The sequence below is a fragment of the Semicossyphus pulcher genome, unplaced genomic scaffold, assembly GCF_022749685.1.
Source record: "Semicossyphus pulcher isolate SPU_LCO1_2020_fin unplaced genomic scaffold, fSemPul1.0.p SCAF_20, whole genome shotgun sequence".
Classification (NCBI taxonomy): Eukaryota; Metazoa; Chordata; class Actinopteri; order Labriformes; family Labridae; genus Semicossyphus; species Semicossyphus pulcher.
Window position 1 is genome coordinate 17,327,501 of NW_027211694.1, and position 17,940 is coordinate 17,345,440.

At 44.3% G+C, this 17,940-nt stretch overlaps 1 long non-coding RNA gene and 50 other non-coding genes across 52 annotated transcripts in view; all 51 read left to right on the forward strand.

The window, feature by feature from the left end:
* The window catches only part of LOC138599790 (uncharacterized), a 1,407-nt gene extending 13 nt beyond the window's left edge, over positions 1-1,394 (forward strand). Inside the window, exons 1-4 of one of the 2 annotated variants that reach the window (XR_011308742.1) lie at positions 1-76; positions 828-977; positions 1,075-1,161; positions 1,244-1,394. The exon at positions 1-76 is cut by the window's left edge and continues 13 nt beyond it. This is a non-coding gene — a long non-coding RNA (uncharacterized lncRNA). Of the gene's footprint in view, positions 77-503; positions 978-1,074; positions 1,162-1,243 lie in introns of those variants that run through there. The other variant, XR_011308741.1, reaches the window with a different exon arrangement.
* Positions 1,395-2,757: 1,363 nt separating this feature from the next.
* trnat-agu (transfer RNA threonine (anticodon AGU)) lies at positions 2,758-2,831 on the forward strand. Its single transcript has one exon. It is a non-coding gene; the product is annotated as a tRNA-Thr (tRNA).
* Positions 2,832-3,008: 177 nt separating this feature from the next.
* On the forward strand, positions 3,009-3,082 carry trnat-ugu (transfer RNA threonine (anticodon UGU)). The gene has a single exon. It is a non-coding gene; the product is annotated as a tRNA-Thr (tRNA).
* Positions 3,083-3,245: 163 nt separating this feature from the next.
* Positions 3,246-3,319, forward strand: trnan-guu (transfer RNA asparagine (anticodon GUU)). The gene has a single exon. It is a non-coding gene; the product is annotated as a tRNA-Asn (tRNA).
* A 357-nt stretch (positions 3,320-3,676) lies between these two features.
* Positions 3,677-3,750, forward strand: trnat-agu (transfer RNA threonine (anticodon AGU)). The gene has a single exon. It is a non-coding gene; the product is annotated as a tRNA-Thr (tRNA).
* Positions 3,751-3,927: 177 nt separating this feature from the next.
* Positions 3,928-4,001, forward strand: trnat-ugu (transfer RNA threonine (anticodon UGU)). Its single transcript has one exon. It is a non-coding gene; the product is annotated as a tRNA-Thr (tRNA).
* A 163-nt stretch (positions 4,002-4,164) lies between these two features.
* On the forward strand, positions 4,165-4,238 carry trnan-guu (transfer RNA asparagine (anticodon GUU)). The gene has a single exon. It is a non-coding gene; the product is annotated as a tRNA-Asn (tRNA).
* A 357-nt stretch (positions 4,239-4,595) lies between these two features.
* On the forward strand, positions 4,596-4,669 carry trnat-agu (transfer RNA threonine (anticodon AGU)). Its single transcript has one exon. It is a non-coding gene; the product is annotated as a tRNA-Thr (tRNA).
* Positions 4,670-4,846: 177 nt separating this feature from the next.
* trnat-ugu (transfer RNA threonine (anticodon UGU)) lies at positions 4,847-4,920 on the forward strand. Its single transcript has one exon. It is a non-coding gene; the product is annotated as a tRNA-Thr (tRNA).
* Positions 4,921-5,083: 163 nt separating this feature from the next.
* On the forward strand, positions 5,084-5,157 carry trnan-guu (transfer RNA asparagine (anticodon GUU)). Its single transcript has one exon. It is a non-coding gene; the product is annotated as a tRNA-Asn (tRNA).
* Positions 5,158-5,514: 357 nt separating this feature from the next.
* Positions 5,515-5,588, forward strand: trnat-agu (transfer RNA threonine (anticodon AGU)). Its single transcript has one exon. It is a non-coding gene; the product is annotated as a tRNA-Thr (tRNA).
* A 177-nt stretch (positions 5,589-5,765) lies between these two features.
* trnat-ugu (transfer RNA threonine (anticodon UGU)) lies at positions 5,766-5,839 on the forward strand. Its single transcript has one exon. It is a non-coding gene; the product is annotated as a tRNA-Thr (tRNA).
* A 163-nt stretch (positions 5,840-6,002) lies between these two features.
* On the forward strand, positions 6,003-6,076 carry trnan-guu (transfer RNA asparagine (anticodon GUU)). The gene has a single exon. It is a non-coding gene; the product is annotated as a tRNA-Asn (tRNA).
* A 357-nt stretch (positions 6,077-6,433) lies between these two features.
* On the forward strand, positions 6,434-6,507 carry trnat-agu (transfer RNA threonine (anticodon AGU)). Its single transcript has one exon. It is a non-coding gene; the product is annotated as a tRNA-Thr (tRNA).
* Positions 6,508-6,684: 177 nt separating this feature from the next.
* trnat-ugu (transfer RNA threonine (anticodon UGU)) lies at positions 6,685-6,758 on the forward strand. The gene has a single exon. It is a non-coding gene; the product is annotated as a tRNA-Thr (tRNA).
* Positions 6,759-6,921: 163 nt separating this feature from the next.
* trnan-guu (transfer RNA asparagine (anticodon GUU)) lies at positions 6,922-6,995 on the forward strand. The gene has a single exon. It is a non-coding gene; the product is annotated as a tRNA-Asn (tRNA).
* Positions 6,996-7,352: 357 nt separating this feature from the next.
* Positions 7,353-7,426, forward strand: trnat-agu (transfer RNA threonine (anticodon AGU)). The gene has a single exon. It is a non-coding gene; the product is annotated as a tRNA-Thr (tRNA).
* A 177-nt stretch (positions 7,427-7,603) lies between these two features.
* trnat-ugu (transfer RNA threonine (anticodon UGU)) lies at positions 7,604-7,677 on the forward strand. Its single transcript has one exon. It is a non-coding gene; the product is annotated as a tRNA-Thr (tRNA).
* A 163-nt stretch (positions 7,678-7,840) lies between these two features.
* trnan-guu (transfer RNA asparagine (anticodon GUU)) lies at positions 7,841-7,914 on the forward strand. Its single transcript has one exon. It is a non-coding gene; the product is annotated as a tRNA-Asn (tRNA).
* A 357-nt stretch (positions 7,915-8,271) lies between these two features.
* trnat-agu (transfer RNA threonine (anticodon AGU)) lies at positions 8,272-8,345 on the forward strand. The gene has a single exon. It is a non-coding gene; the product is annotated as a tRNA-Thr (tRNA).
* A 177-nt stretch (positions 8,346-8,522) lies between these two features.
* trnat-ugu (transfer RNA threonine (anticodon UGU)) lies at positions 8,523-8,596 on the forward strand. Its single transcript has one exon. It is a non-coding gene; the product is annotated as a tRNA-Thr (tRNA).
* A 163-nt stretch (positions 8,597-8,759) lies between these two features.
* Positions 8,760-8,833, forward strand: trnan-guu (transfer RNA asparagine (anticodon GUU)). The gene has a single exon. It is a non-coding gene; the product is annotated as a tRNA-Asn (tRNA).
* Positions 8,834-9,190: 357 nt separating this feature from the next.
* Positions 9,191-9,264, forward strand: trnat-agu (transfer RNA threonine (anticodon AGU)). Its single transcript has one exon. It is a non-coding gene; the product is annotated as a tRNA-Thr (tRNA).
* Positions 9,265-9,441: 177 nt separating this feature from the next.
* Positions 9,442-9,515, forward strand: trnat-ugu (transfer RNA threonine (anticodon UGU)). Its single transcript has one exon. It is a non-coding gene; the product is annotated as a tRNA-Thr (tRNA).
* Positions 9,516-9,678: 163 nt separating this feature from the next.
* On the forward strand, positions 9,679-9,752 carry trnan-guu (transfer RNA asparagine (anticodon GUU)). The gene has a single exon. It is a non-coding gene; the product is annotated as a tRNA-Asn (tRNA).
* Positions 9,753-10,109: 357 nt separating this feature from the next.
* On the forward strand, positions 10,110-10,183 carry trnat-agu (transfer RNA threonine (anticodon AGU)). Its single transcript has one exon. It is a non-coding gene; the product is annotated as a tRNA-Thr (tRNA).
* A 177-nt stretch (positions 10,184-10,360) lies between these two features.
* trnat-ugu (transfer RNA threonine (anticodon UGU)) lies at positions 10,361-10,434 on the forward strand. Its single transcript has one exon. It is a non-coding gene; the product is annotated as a tRNA-Thr (tRNA).
* A 163-nt stretch (positions 10,435-10,597) lies between these two features.
* trnan-guu (transfer RNA asparagine (anticodon GUU)) lies at positions 10,598-10,671 on the forward strand. The gene has a single exon. It is a non-coding gene; the product is annotated as a tRNA-Asn (tRNA).
* Positions 10,672-11,028: 357 nt separating this feature from the next.
* On the forward strand, positions 11,029-11,102 carry trnat-agu (transfer RNA threonine (anticodon AGU)). Its single transcript has one exon. It is a non-coding gene; the product is annotated as a tRNA-Thr (tRNA).
* Positions 11,103-11,279: 177 nt separating this feature from the next.
* On the forward strand, positions 11,280-11,353 carry trnat-ugu (transfer RNA threonine (anticodon UGU)). The gene has a single exon. It is a non-coding gene; the product is annotated as a tRNA-Thr (tRNA).
* Positions 11,354-11,516: 163 nt separating this feature from the next.
* Positions 11,517-11,590, forward strand: trnan-guu (transfer RNA asparagine (anticodon GUU)). Its single transcript has one exon. It is a non-coding gene; the product is annotated as a tRNA-Asn (tRNA).
* A 357-nt stretch (positions 11,591-11,947) lies between these two features.
* On the forward strand, positions 11,948-12,021 carry trnat-agu (transfer RNA threonine (anticodon AGU)). The gene has a single exon. It is a non-coding gene; the product is annotated as a tRNA-Thr (tRNA).
* Positions 12,022-12,198: 177 nt separating this feature from the next.
* Positions 12,199-12,272, forward strand: trnat-ugu (transfer RNA threonine (anticodon UGU)). The gene has a single exon. It is a non-coding gene; the product is annotated as a tRNA-Thr (tRNA).
* Positions 12,273-12,435: 163 nt separating this feature from the next.
* On the forward strand, positions 12,436-12,509 carry trnan-guu (transfer RNA asparagine (anticodon GUU)). Its single transcript has one exon. It is a non-coding gene; the product is annotated as a tRNA-Asn (tRNA).
* A 357-nt stretch (positions 12,510-12,866) lies between these two features.
* Positions 12,867-12,940, forward strand: trnat-agu (transfer RNA threonine (anticodon AGU)). Its single transcript has one exon. It is a non-coding gene; the product is annotated as a tRNA-Thr (tRNA).
* A 177-nt stretch (positions 12,941-13,117) lies between these two features.
* Positions 13,118-13,191, forward strand: trnat-ugu (transfer RNA threonine (anticodon UGU)). Its single transcript has one exon. It is a non-coding gene; the product is annotated as a tRNA-Thr (tRNA).
* A 163-nt stretch (positions 13,192-13,354) lies between these two features.
* Positions 13,355-13,428, forward strand: trnan-guu (transfer RNA asparagine (anticodon GUU)). Its single transcript has one exon. It is a non-coding gene; the product is annotated as a tRNA-Asn (tRNA).
* Positions 13,429-13,785: 357 nt separating this feature from the next.
* Positions 13,786-13,859, forward strand: trnat-agu (transfer RNA threonine (anticodon AGU)). The gene has a single exon. It is a non-coding gene; the product is annotated as a tRNA-Thr (tRNA).
* A 177-nt stretch (positions 13,860-14,036) lies between these two features.
* trnat-ugu (transfer RNA threonine (anticodon UGU)) lies at positions 14,037-14,110 on the forward strand. Its single transcript has one exon. It is a non-coding gene; the product is annotated as a tRNA-Thr (tRNA).
* A 163-nt stretch (positions 14,111-14,273) lies between these two features.
* On the forward strand, positions 14,274-14,347 carry trnan-guu (transfer RNA asparagine (anticodon GUU)). Its single transcript has one exon. It is a non-coding gene; the product is annotated as a tRNA-Asn (tRNA).
* Positions 14,348-14,704: 357 nt separating this feature from the next.
* trnat-agu (transfer RNA threonine (anticodon AGU)) lies at positions 14,705-14,778 on the forward strand. Its single transcript has one exon. It is a non-coding gene; the product is annotated as a tRNA-Thr (tRNA).
* Positions 14,779-14,955: 177 nt separating this feature from the next.
* trnat-ugu (transfer RNA threonine (anticodon UGU)) lies at positions 14,956-15,029 on the forward strand. The gene has a single exon. It is a non-coding gene; the product is annotated as a tRNA-Thr (tRNA).
* A 163-nt stretch (positions 15,030-15,192) lies between these two features.
* On the forward strand, positions 15,193-15,266 carry trnan-guu (transfer RNA asparagine (anticodon GUU)). The gene has a single exon. It is a non-coding gene; the product is annotated as a tRNA-Asn (tRNA).
* Positions 15,267-15,623: 357 nt separating this feature from the next.
* On the forward strand, positions 15,624-15,697 carry trnat-agu (transfer RNA threonine (anticodon AGU)). Its single transcript has one exon. It is a non-coding gene; the product is annotated as a tRNA-Thr (tRNA).
* Positions 15,698-15,874: 177 nt separating this feature from the next.
* trnat-ugu (transfer RNA threonine (anticodon UGU)) lies at positions 15,875-15,948 on the forward strand. The gene has a single exon. It is a non-coding gene; the product is annotated as a tRNA-Thr (tRNA).
* A 163-nt stretch (positions 15,949-16,111) lies between these two features.
* trnan-guu (transfer RNA asparagine (anticodon GUU)) lies at positions 16,112-16,185 on the forward strand. Its single transcript has one exon. It is a non-coding gene; the product is annotated as a tRNA-Asn (tRNA).
* Positions 16,186-16,542: 357 nt separating this feature from the next.
* trnat-agu (transfer RNA threonine (anticodon AGU)) lies at positions 16,543-16,616 on the forward strand. The gene has a single exon. It is a non-coding gene; the product is annotated as a tRNA-Thr (tRNA).
* Positions 16,617-16,793: 177 nt separating this feature from the next.
* On the forward strand, positions 16,794-16,867 carry trnat-ugu (transfer RNA threonine (anticodon UGU)). Its single transcript has one exon. It is a non-coding gene; the product is annotated as a tRNA-Thr (tRNA).
* Positions 16,868-17,030: 163 nt separating this feature from the next.
* On the forward strand, positions 17,031-17,104 carry trnan-guu (transfer RNA asparagine (anticodon GUU)). Its single transcript has one exon. It is a non-coding gene; the product is annotated as a tRNA-Asn (tRNA).
* A 357-nt stretch (positions 17,105-17,461) lies between these two features.
* trnat-agu (transfer RNA threonine (anticodon AGU)) lies at positions 17,462-17,535 on the forward strand. The gene has a single exon. It is a non-coding gene; the product is annotated as a tRNA-Thr (tRNA).
* A 177-nt stretch (positions 17,536-17,712) lies between these two features.
* On the forward strand, positions 17,713-17,786 carry trnat-ugu (transfer RNA threonine (anticodon UGU)). The gene has a single exon. It is a non-coding gene; the product is annotated as a tRNA-Thr (tRNA).
* Positions 17,787-17,940: the final 154 nt, after the last annotated feature.

The window sequence follows — 17,940 nt, forward strand, 5'->3', positions numbered from 1 at the left end:
AGTCCAACTTTCTGCGGGGAACCGGATGCGGCGGCAAACTCAAACTCGAAGCGGAATTTCAGCTCTCAATCTCAAGGTAAATGGCATCAATACAACTATTGTCATCCATATATTATTATATTGATCGTTCGCGCCATTGTGGTTAGCGTCTTTGTGTCAAATCCAGTTGTCGGTATAAAAAAAAAAAAGACCGACAGTCGTCTTGGTTAACACGGTCAATGTCTTCATTCACTACAATGATTATTGTTGTCAGCGTTAGAGACGCGTAAGTTATGTTTGTATTGTATTTTGTCGTGTTACATCGTCATGCATCCTGTATCTCCACACGTCGTTGTCGTATCACCTCGATACTAACGTTGTTGAGGCCATTTCGGCTAAGTTTTTTATATACAGAATATAACATTGCCCTATTTCATGAGCTTATTGATTATTTATTAACATCTCGTGGAGGGAGGGGTCAGTTACTAAAAAAGAATGGGGAGTTTTGCTGTGTGGTAGGCTAAATAACAATTTCACAGTAACAGTGTTTTGTTTACAGTATGACCTTATAACTTATATATACTTCTAATGAAACTTGAATTATTACACACAACATGACCCTTACTGACCCTTACTTTTACCTGTTGTACCCTTCGTTTATGTATTTTTGCCCTATATTCCATGCTTAATCGCTATGTTTTATTAGTAGTTGTGAATAAGTTAATTCCACATATCTATACTATATTAACATTGACTTTGTTCTGTCTTATCTTACCTTATGATGGTAGCATTATGTGTTAAGATGGTGGGATTTGATAGTGTACATTTTTTCTCCTCTTTGGCCACAGATGGCTTCAACACAACAAAAACACAGGACTATGGGTGATGATGAATGGATGTGACGCCTGCGGAGGTTTGCTGCCGCAGGTGTTTGGCCGTCCGATGCAAGAAACAGGCCTGCTCCCCGCCAGAAGAAGTGGCATGACCTCTATCAGAAGGTAGAGTTGTATAAAGCAATTAGCATACAGTTATAAATGATGAAGCTAAATGTTTTTAAAAAGACACTTGCTTATTTGTTGTCATGAAATATTACAGATTGAGGAATGCCCAATGCAGCTGAGGGGGCAGGCAACTCTGTTCAAGGGCCCACAGACATGTGACTGTGGTTTCAATACTAAGAAGGTATTTGTAAACTAATATCAAATTGTCATGTGCAGATTGTTGATGTTGTATTCTTTATACTAATGTTTCTGCTTCTCTTTAGCCTCCCAAGAAAGTGTAGCCACCGAAGAAAGCGGCCACAGACCATCTACTGTCAGACCCACGCAGGGATGCCACTGGAGCAGTGGCTGGAAGACATTTAGTGGAAAAGGGCAGACATTTGTATTTTATTCTTTTTTTTTGGTATTGTATTTATTCACTATTGTGTTCTTTGCACTACTGGAGTCATTTGATTATATAATTTTTCTTATTTATTTTGTTGTGTTCAATTAATTGTCGTTCTATAATGTTGTGTGCGTGTGTGTGTGGAGATGGGGTGCGTGAAAGAGAGGGTTTGGGGGGTGGGACGTCTTTGTTTTCACTGTGTTTTCTATTTATAATAAATATGTGGTTTGTTTCTACAACAATTCTTTCATTTGACTTATTTAAATCTCAGTGTAAAACCAGGAGTCAAACAAGGTTTTGCTTTTTGCCCCACCATGCAGATGATAACACAATACAGTACCATAATATTGTGACTATAAAATTACTTAGATGGAAAAGAGACAATAAAAGCTAATATTTTCAATTCATTAGTTCGGAATAATGTCTTATAACTTATACAGTTCTTTGAATTAATGTCAATAAAACTATAAAACAATAAAACTAAAAACTGAGGTGAAATGAAAATCACACTATCACTTTCCTGCACATCATGAATGCATAATAAAATACAGAATGACAAATAGTATTGATTTCACTAAATCTGAATACTAATAAGTGTTTTCTTATGTCATATAACTCATATAACTCATTTAACTTATTTCACTTTTTTAATCTAAACAATCCAAAGCACTTTGGGTGAAATTTGTGTTGATCCAGGCAGGGATTGAACCTGCGACCTTTGGATCCATAATTCCTATTTACAGAAACCACAAATATTCAACATTTGGGTGATTTCTGGAATTATTATAAAAAATTATGAGCTGGAGGGGCTTTTCACATGCAGAAGAGCCATTAAGAGTCCTCATTTTCTCTCCTTTTCTCTCCTTTTCTCTCTTTTTCCTCTCTTTTCCCTCTTTTTCTTCCTTCCCCCTTCTTCCCCTTCTTTCCTCTTTCTTCCCCCCGCCATACAGACTATTGTTCCCCAGCTTTGGCGCAATCGGCCAGCGCGCTCGGCTGTTAACCGAGAGGTTGGTGGTTCAAGCCCACCCAGGGACGATGCTTTGCTGTAATTGGATGGTTCAAGGTCACCAATGAACTGGGAGTCGTTTTTCCTCTGCAGCACAAGGTCCACGGCATAAACTTTGTTGGCCAACCGTTACAAACAGTACTATACAGCACTCATTCACAATTTCACCATCTCTTTTTCAAGACTTCCAGGGATGATGCGGTTTTCCTCTGGTGGTTTCAAAGTCCTTGGCTTTTCCTGGACAATGAAATCCTAGGGTTGAAGAGTAAGTCTTTTTCACGCAACTTTGCCTTCATTGCCTTTGACTTGAGTTAAAAGATTTTAAGAAGCTCATTTTCTTCAATTATACTTTCAATATGAAACATGCACAAGCACAAAGAAGGGATGGCGCCGTGGCTTAGTTGGTCAAAGTGCCTGTCTAGTAAACAGGAGATCCTGGGTTCAAATCCCAGCGGTGCCTGCTTTGCTGTTCTTTACAATGGAGGCAAATTCCCGAGTATTGAAACCAGCCAAACCTCAAATGCAGCTTCAGACGAGGCTCAACATAGAATGAATGTCGCTAACCATCTCTGTGCCTTTTGTCTGAACTGATGCAATTATATTTCAAGGGATTGGTCAAAGCTTTGTCAAGACTATTGGCGCTATGGCTTAGTTGGTGAAAGCGCCTGTCTTGTAAACAGGAGATCCTGGGTTCAAATCCCAGTAGTGCCTTTCCACCATCACTTGTCTTTAACTTTTCCAGGAAGGGCCTTTCTTGTAAACGGGAGATATTGGCTTCAAATCCCCCTTTTACACCTTCACTTCACTGTCGCCTTTTCAGACTTGGTAGCGGTACCACTGAATACTTTCTCCTTCCGTTCTTCTAGCAGTGCATGTCTCTGTGGCGCAATCGGCCAGCGCGCTCGGCTGTTAACCGAGAGGTTGGTGATTCAAGCCCACCCAGGGACGATGCGTGGCTGTAATTGGATGGTTCAAGGTCACCAATGAACTGGGAGTCGTTTTTCCTCTGCAGCACAAGGTCCACGGCATAAACTTTGTTGGCCAACCGTTACAAACAGTACTATACAGCACTCATTCACAATTTCACCATCTCTTTTTCAAGACTTCCAGGGATGATGCGGTTTTCCTCTGGTGGTTTCAAAGTCCTTGGCTTTTCCTGGACAATGAAATCCTAGGGTTGAAGAGTAAGTCTTTTTCACGCAACTTTGCCTTCATTGCCTTTGACTTGAGTTAAAAGATTTTAAGAAGCTCATTTTCTTCAATTATACTTTCAATATGAAACATGCACAAACACAAAGAAGGGATGGCGCCGTGGCTTAGTTGGTCAAAGTGCCTGTCTAGTAAACAGGAGATTCTGGGTTCAAATCCCAGCAGTGCCTGCTTTGCTTTTCTTTACAATGGAGTTAAATTCCCGAGTATTGAAACCAGCCAAACCTCAAATGCAGCTTCAGATGAGGCTCAACATAGAATGAATGTCGCTAACCATCTCTGTGCCTTTTGTCTGAACTGATGCAATTATATTTCAAGGGATTGGTCAAAGCTTTGTCAAGGCTATTGGCGCTATGGCTTAGTTGGTGAAAGCGCCTGTCTTGTAAACAGGAGATCCTGGGTTCAAATCCCCGTAGTGCCTTTCCACCATCACTTGTCTTTAACTTTTCCAGGAAGGGCCTTTCTTGTAAACGGGAGATATTGGCTTCAAATCCCCCTTTTACACCTTCACTTCACTGTCGCCTTTTCAGACCTGGTAGCGGTACCACTGAATACTTTCTCCTTCCGTTCTTCTAGCCATGCATGTCTCTGTGGCGCAATCGGCCAGCGCGCTCGGCTGTTAACCGAGAGGTTGGTGGTTCAAGCCCACCCAGGGACGATGCTTTGCTGTAATTGGATGGTTCAAGGTCACCAATGAACTGGGAGTCGTTTTTCCTCTGCAGCACAAGGTCCACGGCATAAACTTTGTTGGCCAACCGTTACAAACAGTACTATACAGCACTCATTCACAATTTCACCATCTCTTTTTCAAGACTTCCAGGGATGATGCGGTTTTCCTCTGGTGGTTTCAAAGTCCTTGGCTTTTCCTGGACAATGAAATCCTAGGGTTGAAGAGTAAGTCTTTTTCACGCAACTTTGCCTTCATTGCCTTTGACTTGAGTTAAAAGATTTTAAGAAGCTCATTTTCTTCAATTATACTTTCAATATGAAACATGCACAAACACAAAGAAGGGATGGCGCCGTGGCTTAGTTGGTCAAAGTGCCTGTCTAGTAAACAGGAGATCCTGGGTTCAAATCCCAGCGGTGCCTGCTTTGCTGTTCTTTACAATGGAGGCAAATTCCCGAGTATTGAAACCAGCCAAACCTCAAATGCAGCTTCAGACGAGGCTCAACATAGAATGAATGTCGCTAACCATCTCTGTGCCTTTTGTCTGAACTGATGCAATTATATTTCAAGGGATTGGTCAAAGCTTTGTCAAGACTATTGGCGCTATGGCTTAGTTGGTGAAAGCGCCTGTCTTGTAAACAGGAGATCCTGGGTTCGAATCCCAGTAGTACCTTTCCACCATCACCTGTCTTTAACTTTTCCAGCAAGGGCCTTTCTTGTAAACGGGAGATATTGGCTTCAAATCCCCCTTTTACACCTTCACTTCACTGTTGCCTTTTCAGACCTGGTAGCGGTACCACTGAATACTTTCTCCTTCCGTTCTTCTAGCAGTGCATGTCTCTGTGGCGCAATCGGCCAGCGCGCTCGGCTGTTAACCGAGAGGTTGGTGGTTCAAGCCCACCCAGGGACGATGCGTGGCTGTAATTGGATGGTTCAAGGTCACCAATGAACTGGGAGTCATTTTTCCTCTGCAGCACAAGGTCCACGGCATAAACTTTGTTGGCCAACCGTTACAAACAGCACTATACAGCACTCATTCACAATTTCACCATCTCTTTTTCAAGACTTCCAGGGATGATGCGGTTTTCCTCTGGTGGTTTCAAAGTCCTTGGCTTTTCCTGGACAATGAAATCCTAGGGTTGAAGAGTAAGTCTTTTTCACGCAACTTTGCCTTCATTGCCTTTGACTTGAGTTAAAAGATTTTAAGAAGCTCATTTTCTTCAATTATACTTTCAATATGAAACATGCACAAACACAAAGAAGGGATGGCGCCGTGGCTTAGTTGGTCAAAGTGCCTGTCTAGTAAACAGGAGATCCTGGGTTCAAATCCCAGCGGTGCCTGCTTTGCTGTTCTTTACAATGGAGGCAAATTCCCGAGTATTGAAACCAGCCAAACCTCAAATGCAGCTTCAGACGAGGCTCAACATAGAATGAATGTCGCTAACCATCTCTGTGCCTTTTGTCTGAACTGATGCAATTATATTTCAAGGGATTGGTCAAAGCTTTGTCAAGACTATTGGCGCTATGGCTTAGTTGGTGAAAGCGCCTGTCTTGTAAACAGGAGATCCTGGGTTCGAATCCCAGTAGTACCTTTCCACCATCACCTGTCTTTAACTTTTCCAGCAAGGGCCTTTCTTGTAAACGGGAGATATTGGCTTCAAATCCCCCTTTTACACCTTCACTTCACTGTTGCCTTTTCAGACCTGGTAGCGGTACCACTGAATACTTTCTCCTTCCGTTCTTCTAGCAGTGCATGTCTCTGTGGCGCAATCGGCCAGCGCGCTCGGCTGTTAACCGAGAGGTTGGTGGTTCAAGCCCACCCAGGGACGATGCGTGGCTGTAATTGGATGGTTCAAGGTCACCAATGAACTGGGAGTCATTTTTCCTCTGCAGCACAAGGTCCACGGCATAAACTTTGTTGGCCAACCGTTACAAACAGCACTATACAGCACTCATTCACAATTTCACCATCTCTTTTTCAAGACTTCCAGGGATGATGCGGTTTTCCTCTGGTGGTTTCAAAGTCCTTGGCTTTTCCTGGACAATGAAATCCCAGGGTTGAAGAGTAAGTCTTTTTCACGCAACTTTGCCTTCATTGCCTTTGACTTGAGTTAAAAGATTTTAAGAAGCTCATTTTCTTCAATTATACTTTCAATATGAAACATGCACAAACACAAAGAAGGGATGGCGCCGTGGCTTAGTTGGTCAAAGTGCCTGTCTAGTAAACAGGAGATCCTGGGTTCAAATCCCAGCGGTGCCTGCTTTGCTGTTCTTTACAATGGAGGCAAATTCCCGAGTATTGAAACCAGCCAAACCTCAAATGCAGCTTCAGACGAGGCTCAACATAGAATGAATGTCGCTAACCATCTCTGTGCCTTTTGTCTGAACTGATGCAATTATATTTCAAGGGATTGGTCAAAGCTTTGTCAAGACTATTGGCACTATGGCTTAGTTGGTGAAAGCGCCTGTCTTGTAAACAGGAGATCCTGGGTTCAAATCCCAGTAGTGCCTTTCCACCATCACTTGTCTTTAACTTTTCCAGGAAGGGCCTTTCTTGTAAACGGGAGATATTGGCTTCAAATCCCCCTTTTACACCTTCACTTCACTGTCGCCTTTTCAGACCTGGTAGCGGTACCACTGAATACTTTCTCCTTCCGTTCTTCTAGCCATGCATGTCTCTGTGGTGCAATCGGCCAGCGCGCTCGGCTGTTAACCGAGAGGTTGGTGGTTCAAGCCCACCCAGGGACGATGCTTTGCTGTAATTGGATGGTTCAAGGTCACCAATGAACTGGGAGTCGTTTTTCCTCTGCAGCACAAGGTCCACGGCATAAACTTTGTTGGCCAACCGTTACAAACAGTACTATACAGCACTCATTCACAATTTCACCATCTCTTTTTCAAGACTTCCAGGGATGATGCGGTTTTCCTCTGGTGGTTTCAAAGTCCTTGGCTTTTCCTGGACAATGAAATCCTAGGGTTGAAGAGTAAGTCTTTTTCACGCAACTTTGCCTTCATTGCCTTTGACTTGAGTTAAAAGATTTTAAGAAGCTCATTTTCTTCAATTATACTTTCAATATGAAACATGCACAAACACAAAGAAGGGATGGCGCCGTGGCTTAGTTGGTCAAAGTGCCTGTCTAGTAAACAGGAGATCCTGGGTTCAAATCCCAGCGGTGCCTGCTTTGCTGTTCTTTACAATGGAGGCAAATTCCCGAGTATTGAAATCAGCCAAACCTCAAATGCAGCTTCAGACGAGGCTCAACATAGAATGAATGTTGCTAACCATCTCTGTGCCTTTTGTCTGAACTGATGCAATTATATTTCAAGGGATTGGTCAAAGCTTTGTCAAGACTATTGGCGCTATGGCTTAGTTGGTGAAAGCGCCTGTCTTGTAAACAGGAGATCCTGGGTTCAAATCCCCGTAGTGCCTTTCCACCATCACTTGTCTTTAACTTTTCCAGGAAGGGCCTTTCTTGTAAACGGGAGATATTGGCTTCAAATCCCCCTTTTACACCTTCACTTCACTGTCGCCTTTTCAGACCTGGTAGCGGTACCACTGAATACTTTCTCCTTCCGTTCTTCTAGCCATGCATGTCTCTGTGGCGCAATCGGCCAGCGCGCTCGGCTGTTAACCGAGAGGTTGGTGGTTCAAGCCCACCCAGGGACGATGCTTTGCTGTAATTGGATGGTTCAAGGTCACCAATGAACTGGGAGTCGTTTTTCCTCTGCAGCACAAGGTCCACGGCATAAACTTTGTTGGCCAACCGTTACAAACAGTACTATACAGCACTCATTCACAATTTCACCATCTCTTTTTCAAGACTTCCAGGGATGATGCGGTTTTCCTCTGGTGGTTTCAAAGTCCTTGGCTTTTCCTGGACAATGAAATCCTAGGGTTGAAGAGTAAGTCTTTTTCACGCAACTTTGCCTTCATTGCCTTTGACTTGAGTTAAAAGATTTTAAGAAGCTCATTTTCTTCAATTATACTTTCAATATGAAACATGCACAAACACAAAGAAGGGATGGCGCCGTGGCTTAGTTGGTCAAAGTGCCTGTCTAGTAAACAGGAGATCCTGGGTTCAAATCCCAGCGGTGCCTGCTTTGCTGTTCTTTACAATGGAGGCAAATTCCCGAGTATTGAAACCAGCCAAACCTCAAATGCAGCTTCAGACGAGGCTCAACATAGAATGAATGTCGCTAACCATCTCTGTGCCTTTTGTCTGAACTGATGCAATTATATTTCAAGGGATTGGTCAAAGCTTTGTCAAGACTACTGGCGCTATGGCTTAGTTGGTGAAAGCGCCTGTCTTGTAAACAGGAGATCCTGGGTTCAAATCCCAGTAGTGCCTTTCCACCATCACTTGTCTTTAACTTTTCCAGGAAGGGCCTTTCTTGTAAACGGGAGATATTGGCTTCAAATCCCCCTTTTACACCTTCACTTCACTGTCGCCTTTTCAGACCTGGTAGCGGTACCACTGAATACTTTCTCCTTCCGTTCTTCTAGCAGTGCATGTCTCTGTGGCGCAATCGGCCAGCGCGCTCGGCTGTTAACCGAGAGGTTGGTGGTTCAAGCCCACCCAGGGACGATGCGTGGCTGTAATTGGATGGTTCAAGGTCACCAATGAACTGTGAGTCGTTTTTCCTCTGCAGCACAAGGTCCACGGCATAAACTTTGTTGGCCAACCGTTACAAACAGTACTATACAGCACTCATTCACAATTTCACCATCTCTTTTTCAAGACTTCCAGGGATGATGCGGTTTTCCTCTGGTGGTTTCAAAGTCCTTGGCTTTTCCTGGACAATGAAATCCTAGGGTTGAAGAGTAAGTCTTTTTCACGCAACTTTGCCTTCATTGCCTTTGACTTGAGTTAAAAGATTTTAAGAAGCTCATTTTCTTCAATTATACTTTCAATATGAAACATGCACAAACACAAAGAAGGGATGGCGCCGTGGCTTAGTTGGTCAAAGTGCCTGTCTAGTAAACAGGAGATCCTGGGTTCAAATCCCAGCGGTGCCTGCTTTGCTGTTCTTTACAATGGAGGCAAATTCCCGAGTATTGAAACCAGCCAAACCTCAAATGCAGCTTCAGACGAGGCTCAACATAGAATGAATGTCGCTAACCATCTCTGTGCCTTTTGTCTGAACTGATGCAATTATATTTCAAGGGATTGGTCAAAGCTTTGTCAAGACTACTGGCGCTATGGCTTAGTTGGTGAAAGCGCCTGTCTTGTAAACAGGAGATCCTGGGTTCAAATCCCAGTAGTGCCCTTCCACCATCACTTGTCTTTAACTTTTCCAGGAAGGGCCTTTCTTGTAAACGGGAGATATTGGCTTCAAATCCCCCTTTTACACCTTCACTTCACTGTCGCCTTTTCAGACCTGGTAGCGGTACCACTGAATACTTTCTCCTTCCGTTCTTCTAGCAGTGCATGTCTCTGTGGCGCAATCGGCCAGCGCGCTCGGCTGTTAACCGAGAGGTTGGTGGTTCAAGCCCACCCAGGGACGATGCGTGGCTGTAATTGGATGGTTCAAGGTCACCAATGAACTGGGAGTCGTTTTTCCTCTGCAGCACAAGGTCCACGGCATAAACTTTGTTGGCCAACCGTTACAAACAGTACTATACAGCACTCATTCACAATTTCACCATCTCTTTTTCAAGACTTCCAGGGATGATGCGGTTTTCCTCTGGTGGTTTCAAAGTCCTTGGCTTTTCCTGGACAATGAAATCCTAGGGTTGAAGAGTAAGTCTTTTTCACGCAACTTTGCCTTCATTGCCTTTGACTTGAGTTAAAAGATTTTAAGAAGCTCATTTTCTTCAATTATACTTTCAATATGAAACATGCACAAACACAAAGAAGGGATGGCGCCGTGGCTTAGTTGGTCAAAGTGCCTGTCTAGTAAACAGGAGATTCTGGGTTCAAATCCCAGCAGTGCCTGCTTTGCTTTTCTTTACAATGGAGTTAAATTCCCGAGTATTGAAACCAGCCAAACCTCAAATGCAGCTTCAGATGAGGCTCAACATAGAATGAATGTCGCTAACCATCTCTGTGCCTTTTGTCTGAACTGATGCAATTATATTTCAAGGGATTGGTCAAAGCTTTGTCAAGGCTATTGGCGCTATGGCTTAGTTGGTGAAAGCGCCTGTCTTGTAAACAGGAGATCCTGGGTTCAAATCCCCGTAGTGCCTTTCCACCATCACTTGTCTTTAACTTTTCCAGGAAGGGCCTTTCTTGTAAACGGGAGATATTGGCTTCAAATCCCCCTTTTACACCTTCACTTCACTGTCGCCTTTTCAGACCTGGTAGCGGTACCACTGAATACTTTCTCCTTCCGTTCTTCTAGCCATGCATGTCTCTGTGGCGCAATCGGCCAGCGCGCTCGGCTGTTAACCGAGAGGTTGGTGGTTCAAGCCCACCCAGGGACGATGCTTTGCTGTAATTGGATGGTTCAAGGTCACCAATGAACTGGGAGTCGTTTTTCCTCTGCAGCACAAGGTCCACGGCATAAACTTTGTTGGCCAACCGTTACAAACAGTACTATACAGCACTCATTCACAATTTCACCATCTCTTTTTCAAGACTTCCAGGGATGATGCGGTTTTCCTCTGGTGGTTTCAAAGTCCTTGGCTTTTCCTGGACAATGAAATCCTAGGGTTGAAGAGTAAGTCTTTTTCACGCAACTTTGCCTTCATTGCCTTTGACTTGAGTTAAAAGATTTTAAGAAGCTCATTTTCTTCAATTATACTTTCAATATGAAACATGCACAAACACAAAGAAGGGATGGCGCCGTGGCTTAGTTGGTCAAAGTGCCTGTCTAGTAAACAGGAGATCCTGGGTTCAAATCCCAGCGGTGCCTGCTTTGCTGTTCTTTACAATGGAGGCAAATTCCCGAGTATTGAAACCAGCCAAACCTCAAATGCAGCTTCAGACGAGGCTCAACATAGAATGAATGTCGCTAACCATCTCTGTGCCTTTTGTCTGAACTGATGCAATTATATTTCAAGGGATTGGTCAAAGCTTTGTCAAGACTATTGGCGCTATGGCTTAGTTGGTGAAAGCGCCTGTCTTGTAAACAGGAGATCCTGGGTTCGAATCCCAGTAGTACCTTTCCACCATCACCTGTCTTTAACTTTTCCAGCAAGGGCCTTTCTTGTAAACGGGAGATATTGGCTTCAAATCCCCCTTTTACACCTTCACTTCACTGTTGCCTTTTCAGACCTGGTAGCGGTACCACTGAATACTTTCTCCTTCCGTTCTTCTAGCAGTGCATGTCTCTGTGGCGCAATCGGCCAGCGCGCTCGGCTGTTAACCGAGAGGTTGGTGGTTCAAGCCCACCCAGGGACGATGCGTGGCTGTAATTGGATGGTTCAAGGTCACCAATGAACTGGGAGTCATTTTTCCTCTGCAGCACAAGGTCCACGGCATAAACTTTGTTGGCCAACCGTTACAAACAGCACTATACAGCACTCATTCACAATTTCACCATCTCTTTTTCAAGACTTCCAGGGATGATGCGGTTTTCCTCTGGTGGTTTCAAAGTCCTTGGCTTTTCCTGGACAATGAAATCCTAGGGTTGAAGAGTAAGTCTTTTTCACGCAACTTTGCCTTCATTGCCTTTGACTTGAGTTAAAAGATTTTAAGAAGCTCATTTTCTTCAATTATACTTTCAATATGAAACATGCACAAACACAAAGAAGGGATGGCGCCGTGGCTTAGTTGGTCAAAGTGCCTGTCTAGTAAACAGGAGATCCTGGGTTCAAATCCCAGCGGTGCCTGCTTTGCTGTTCTTTACAATGGAGGCAAATTCCCGAGTATTGAAACCAGCCAAACCTCAAATGCAGCTTCAGACGAGGCTCAACATAGAATGAATGTCGCTAACCATCTCTGTGCCTTTTGTCTGAACTGATGCAATTATATTTCAAGGGATTGGTCAAAGCTTTGTCAAGACTATTGGCGCTATGGCTTAGTTGGTGAAAGCGCCTGTCTTGTAAACAGGAGATCCTGGGTTCGAATCCCAGTAGTACCTTTCCACCATCACCTGTCTTTAACTTTTCCAGCAAGGGCCTTTCTTGTAAACGGGAGATATTGGCTTCAAATCCCCCTTTTACACCTTCACTTCACTGTTGCCTTTTCAGACCTGGTAGCGGTACCACTGAATACTTTCTCCTTCCGTTCTTCTAGCAGTGCATGTCTCTGTGGCGCAATCGGCCAGCGCGCTCGGCTGTTAACCGAGAGGTTGGTGGTTCAAGCCCACCCAGGGACGATGCGTGGCTGTAATTGGATGGTTCAAGGTCACCAATGAACTGGGAGTCATTTTTCCTCTGCAGCACAAGGTCCACGGCATAAACTTTGTTGGCCAACCGTTACAAACAGCACTATACAGCACTCATTCACAATTTCACCATCTCTTTTTCAAGACTTCCAGGGATGATGCGGTTTTCCTCTGGTGGTTTCAAAGTCCTTGGCTTTTCCTGGACAATGAAATCCCAGGGTTGAAGAGTAAGTCTTTTTCACGCAACTTTGCCTTCATTGCCTTTGACTTGAGTTAAAAGATTTTAAGAAGCTCATTTTCTTCAATTATACTTTCAATATGAAACATGCACAAACACAAAGAAGGGATGGCGCCGTGGCTTAGTTGGTCAAAGTGCCTGTCTAGTAAACAGGAGATCCTGGGTTCAAATCCCAGCGGTGCCTGCTTTGCTGTTCTTTACAATGGAGGCAAATTCCCGAGTATTGAAACCAGCCAAACCTCAAATGCAGCTTCAGACGAGGCTCAACATAGAATGAATGTCGCTAACCATCTCTGTGCCTTTTGTCTGAACTGATGCAATTATATTTCAAGGGATTGGTCAAAGCTTTGTCAAGACTATTGGCACTATGGCTTAGTTGGTGAAAGCGCCTGTCTTGTAAACAGGAGATCCTGGGTTCAAATCCCAGTAGTGCCTTTCCACCATCACTTGTCTTTAACTTTTCCAGGAAGGGCCTTTCTTGTAAACGGGAGATATTGGCTTCAAATCCCCCTTTTACACCTTCACTTCACTGTCGCCTTTTCAGACCTGGTAGCGGTACCACTGAATACTTTCTCCTTCCGTTCTTCTAGCCATGCATGTCTCTGTGGTGCAATCGGCCAGCGCGCTCGGCTGTTAACCGAGAGGTTGGTGGTTCAAGCCCACCCAGGGACGATGCTTTGCTGTAATTGGATGGTTCAAGGTCACCAATGAACTGGGAGTCGTTTTTCCTCTGCAGCACAAGGTCCACGGCATAAACTTTGTTGGCCAACCGTTACAAACAGTACTATACAGCACTCATTCACAATTTCACCATCTCTTTTTCAAGACTTCCAGGGATGATGCGGTTTTCCTCTGGTGGTTTCAAAGTCCTTGGCTTTTCCTGGACAATGAAATCCTAGGGTTGAAGAGTAAGTCTTTTTCACGCAACTTTGCCTTCATTGCCTTTGACTTGAGTTAAAAGATTTTAAGAAGCTCATTTTCTTCAATTATACTTTCAATATGAAACATGCACAAACACAAAGAAGGGATGGCGCCGTGGCTTAGTTGGTCAAAGTGCCTGTCTAGTAAACAGGAGATCCTGGGTTCAAATCCCAGCGGTGCCTGCTTTGCTGTTCTTTACAATGGAGGCAAATTCCCGAGTATTGAAATCAGCCAAACCTCAAATGCAGCTTCAGACGAGGCTCAACATAGAATGAATGTTGCTAACCATCTCTGTGCCTTTTGTCTGAACTGATGCAATTATATTTCAAGGGATTGGTCAAAGCTTTGTCAAGACTATTGGCGCTATGGCTTAGTTGGTGAAAGCGCCTGTCTTGTAAACAGGAGATCCTGGGTTCAAATCCCCGTAGTGCCTTTCCACCATCACTTGTCTTTAACTTTTCCAGGAAGGGCCTTTCTTGTAAACGGGAGATATTGGCTTCAAATCCCCCTTTTACACCTTCACTTCACTGTCGCCTTTTCAGACCTGGTAGCGGTACCACTGAATACTTTCTCCTTCCGTTCTTCTAGCCATGCATGTCTCTGTGGCGCAATCGGCCAGCGCGCTCGGCTGTTAACCGAGAGGTTGGTGGTTCAAGCCCACCCAGGGACGATGCTTTGCTGTAATTGGATGGTTCAAGGTCACCAATGAACTGGGAGTCGTTTTTCCTCTGCAGCACAAGGTCCACGGCATAAACTTTGTTGGCCAACCGTTACAAACAGTACTATACAGCACTCATTCACAATTTCACCATCTCTTTTTCAAGACTTCCAGGGATGATGCGGTTTTCCTCTGGTGGTTTCAAAGTCCTTGGCTTTTCCTGGACAATGAAATCCTAGGGTTGAAGAGTAAGTCTTTTTCACGCAACTTTGCCTTCATTGCCTTTGACTTGAGTTAAAAGATTTTAAGAAGCTCATTTTCTTCAATTATACTTTCAATATGAAACATGCACAAACACAAAGAAGGGATGGCGCCGTGGCTTAGTTGGTCAAAGTGCCTGTCTAGTAAACAGGAGATCCTGGGTTCAAATCCCAGCGGTGCCTGCTTTGCTGTTCTTTACAATGGAGGCAAATTCCCGAGTATTGAAACCAGCCAAACCTCAAATGCAGCTTCAGACGAGGCTCAACATAGAATGAATGTCGCTAACCATCTCTGTGCCTTTTGTCTGAACTGATGCAATTATATTTCAAGGGATTGGTCAAAGCTTTGTCAAGACTACTGGCGCTATGGCTTAGTTGGTGAAAGCGCCTGTCTTGTAAACAGGAGATCCTGGGTTCAAATCCCAGTAGTGCCTTTCCACCATCACTTGTCTTTAACTTTTCCAGGAAGGGCCTTTCTTGTAAACGGGAGATATTGGCTTCAAATCCCCCTTTTACACCTTCACTTCACTGTCGCCTTTTCAGACCTGGTAGCGGTACCACTGAATACTTTCTCCTTCCGTTCTTCTAGCAGTGCATGTCTCTGTGGCGCAATCGGCCAGCGCGCTCGGCTGTTAACCGAGAGGTTGGTGGTTCAAGCCCACCCAGGGACGATGCGTGGCTGTAATTGGATGGTTCAAGGTCACCAATGAACTGGGAGTCGTTTTTCCTCTGCAGCACAAGGTCCACGGCATAAACTTTGTTGGCCAACCGTTACAAACAGTACTATACAGCACTCATTCACAATTTCACCATCTCTTTTTCAAGACTTCCAGGGATGATGCGGTTTTCCTCTGGTGGTTTCAAAGTCCTTGGCTTTTCCTGGACAATGAAATCCTAGGGTTGAAGAGTAAGTCTTTTTCACGCAACTTTGCCTTCATTGCCTTTGACTTGAGTTAAAAGATTTTAAGAAGCTCATTTTCTTCAATTATACTTTCAATATGAAACATGCACAAACACAAAGAAGGGATGGCGCCGTGGCTTAGTTGGTCAAAGTGCCTGTCTAGTAAACAGGAGATCCTGGGTTCAAATCCCAGCGGTGCCTGCTTTGCTGTTCTTTACAATGGAGGCAAATTCCCGAGTATTGAAACCAGCCAAACCTCAAATGCAGCTTCAGACGAGGCTCAACATAGAATGAATGTCGCTAACCATCTCTGTGCCTTTTGTCTGAACTGATGCAATTATATTTCAAGGGATTGGTCAAAGCTTTGTCAAGACTACTGGCGCTATGGCTTAGTTGGTGAAAGCGCCTGTCTTGTAAACAGGAGATCCTGGGTTCAAATCCCAGTAGTGCCCTTCCACCATCACTTGTCTTTAACTTTTCCAGGAAGGGCCTTTCTTGTAAACGGGAGATATTGGCTTCAAATCCCCCTTTTACACCTTCACTTCACTGTCGCCTTTTCAGACCTGGTAGCGGTACCACTGAATACTTTCTCCTTCCGTTCTTCTAGCAGTGCATGTCTCTGTGGCGCAATCGGCCAGCGCGCTCGGCTGTTAACCGAGAGGTTGGTGGTTCAAGCCCACCCAGGGACGATGCGTGGCTGTAATTGGATGGTTCAAGGTCACCAATGAACTGGGAGTCGTTTTTCCTCTGCAGCACAAGGTCCACGGCATAAACTTTGTTGGCCAACCGTTACAAACAGTACTATACAGCACTCATTCACAATTTCACCATCTCTTTTTCAAGACTTCCAGGGATGATGCGGTTTTCCTCTGGTGGTTTCAAAGTCCTTGGCTTTTCCTGGACAATGAAATCCTAGGGTTGAAGAGTAAGTCTTTTTCACGCAACTTTGCCTTCATTGCCTTTGACTTGAGTTAAAAGATTTTAAGAAGCTCATTTTCTTCAATTATACTTTCAATATGAAACATGCACAAACACAAAGAAGGGATGGCGCCGTGGCTTAGTTGGTCAAAGTGCCTGTCTAGTAAACAGGAGATCCTGGGTTCAAATCCCAGCGGTGCCTGCTTTGCTGTTCTTTACAATGGAGGCAAATTCCCGAGTATTGAAACCAGCCAAACCTCAAATGCAGCTTCAGACGAGGCTCAACATAGAATGAATGTCGCTAACCATCTCTGTGCCTTTTGTCTGAACTGATGCAATTATATTTCAAGGGATTGGTCAAAGCTTTGTCAAGACTACTGGCGCTATGGCTTAGTTGGTGAAAGCGCCTGTCTTGTAAACAGGAGATCCTGGGTTCAAATCCCAGTAGTGCCCTTCCACCATCACTTGTCTTTAACTTTTCCAGGAAGGGCCTTTCTTGTAAACGGGAGATATTGGCTTCAAATCCCCCTTTTACACCTTCACTTCACTGTCGCCTTTTCAGACCTGGTAGCGGTACCACTGAATACTTTCTCCTTCCGTTCTTCTAGCAGTGCATGTCTCTGTGGCGCAATCGGCCAGCGCGCTCGGCTGTTAACCGAGAGGTTGGTGGTTCAAGCCCACCCAGGGACGATGCGTGGCTGTAATTGGATGGTTCAAGGTCACCAATGAACTGTGAGTCGTTTTTCCTCTGCAGCACAAGGTCCACGGCATAAACTTTGTTGGCCAACCGTTACAAACAGTACTATACAGCACTCATTCACAATTTCACCATCTCTTTTTCAAGACTTCCAGGGATGATGCGGTTTTCCTCTGGTGGTTTCAAAGTCCTTGGCTTTTCCTGGACAATGAAATCCTAGGGTTGAAGAGTAAGTCTTTTTCACGCAACTTTGCCTTCATTGCCTTTGACTTGAGTTAAAAGATTTTAAGAAGCTCATTTTCTTCAATTATACTTTCAATATGAAACATGCACAAACACAAAGAAGGGATGGCGCCGTGGCTTAGTTGGTCAAAGTGCCTGTCTAGTAAACAGGAGATCCTGGGTTCAAATCCCAGCGGTGCCTGCTTTGCTGTTCTTTACAATGGAGGCAAATTCCCGAGTATTGAAACCAGCCAAACCTCAAATGCAGCTTCAGACGAGGCTCAACATAGAATGAATGTCGCTAACCATCTCTGTGCCTTTTGTCTGAACTGATGCAATTATATTTCAAGGGATTGGTCAAAGCTTTGTCAAGACTACTGGCGCTATGGCTTAGTTGGTGAAAGCGCCTGTCTTGTAAACAGGAGATCCTGGGTTCAAATCCCAGTAGTGCCCTTCCACCATCACTTGTCTTTAACTTTTCCAGGAAGGGCCTTTCTTGTAAACGGGAGATATTGGCTTCAAATCCCCCTTTTACACCTTCACTTCACTGTCGCCTTTTCAGACCTGGTAGCGGTACCACTGAATACTTTCTCCTTCCGTTCTTCTA